This window comes from Elephantulus edwardii, unplaced genomic scaffold (genome assembly GCF_000299155.1).
Source record: "Elephantulus edwardii isolate Elephantulus edwardi_28Jun2011 unplaced genomic scaffold, EleEdw1.0 scaffold00012, whole genome shotgun sequence".
Classification (NCBI taxonomy): domain Eukaryota; kingdom Metazoa; phylum Chordata; class Mammalia; order Macroscelidea; family Macroscelididae; genus Elephantulus; species Elephantulus edwardii.
In genome coordinates, this window is record NW_006399762.1 from 21,014,656 (window position 1) to 21,016,389 (window position 1,734).

A 1,734-nucleotide genomic window follows, 5' to 3' on the forward strand; every position below is an offset into this window, starting at 1 on the left:
AAAATGCCCAAAATATGTCAGATGAAGCTTCAGAATCCTTGACTCCAAGGAGCATTCTGGCTTCACCCTCTCCAGGACAAACCTGCTTGTTCTCCTAGTAGTCCATGGTATACTCAACACTCTTCTCCAGCACCACGGCTCAAATGCATCAATTCTCTTTCTATCATCCCTATTCACTGTCCAACTCTCTGATGCATAGCACGTAATTGCGAGGACTATAGCCTGTATCAGGTGCACCTTAGTCTCCAGCCTGTTGTCATTGCTCTTCAATACTCTTGAGAGGTCCCTCACAGCTGACTTTCCCAAGGCAATTCATCTCCTGATTTCCTGGCTGCTGTTACCAAGAGTGTTGACCTGTGGAACCAAGTAAACTAGTCAATTCAAATCGTTGGAGACATGTAGCCTTTTGATTAACATGCTACTGACTCCATGACCTGGTGGTATGGACAAACAGTGGAGTAATAACTCAGTCATGTAGAAAAAGGAATTTCTGATCACATGCTAAATTAATGATGAACCTGGAAAGCACTGTGCTGAGTGAAGCGCATCAGTCACAAAATCGCAACTATTGTGTGATTCCACTTAAGTGAAGTACCTAGAATAGGTAACTGCAAAGAGGGAATAAAAGAGAGTAATTCCTACCAGGCACTGGGTGGAGAGAAGACGGGGAGGTTTGCTAAACAGATACTGAGTATGCTTGAGATGATGAAGTTTTATAAATTGTACCTAACGGTGAGTGTATAATATGGTGAATTAATGTCATTGCACTGTGCACTTAAAATGTTTAAAATGGTAAAATTCATGTATATAGCACATAACATATATAAAAGACAATGTTTTGTCTTAAAGTAAAAAAATAATCCTGAAAAAAACGAGTCCATGTAGAAGTGCCTCTTGGAAGAAAGAGATGAATACTTGACTGGGGGGGGGGGAATCATTGTGAAATCAAAGGGATACCATTCTTCTATTATACACGGGGTTATCATGGGTCAGAACTGATGGAATAGGCAACTTTTCCTACTTGCTTGACTAGTTTGACAATCATAAACTCACTTCTTAGAACTAAGTATATAACTTGTTTTTAGGTGCCATCAAGTCATAGATGACTCATAGCAACTCTATGAACGAAAGGTCTGAACACTATTCATAGAGTTTCCAGAGCAAGCCATTTTGAAAGTGGATGTTGCTCCTGCTTCCAGGCTTGTTTTAATCAGGAAGCTCCACCAAACACTGTCCACCGTGGATAACCATTATCACATTTGACACATCGCAGTGTTCAGCATCACAGCAACCACGAGTTACCTCTGTACAGCAATGCACAGACTAATGCTATACCACCTAGAAGAATGTTTCACAAAAAAATTATTTGAACCAGGCCTGAAGGCCACAGATTAAAATCACCCACCTTGGGTTTAGTAGCATAACTTAAGTATATAACTTAGAAAGCCTATTTTGCATTTTTAAAACATTTTCTGCAGATCTAAAATACAAAGTTTCCTTTGAACCATCTTTACCATTTTCTTGCCATCCTTGTTCTTTCTTCAGTGAATTCTTCATACTCATGTGTGCCCTCACTTGTATTTTTTGCGACCTTTCCTTTACATTATACATATTGTTGTTGTTATGTGCCGTCGAGTTGTTTATGACTCATAGCGACCCTATGCACAACAGCCCTAAATCCTGCTCTATCCTGCGCCAACTGCACTGCCTCTGAAACAGCCATCCCAATTACCC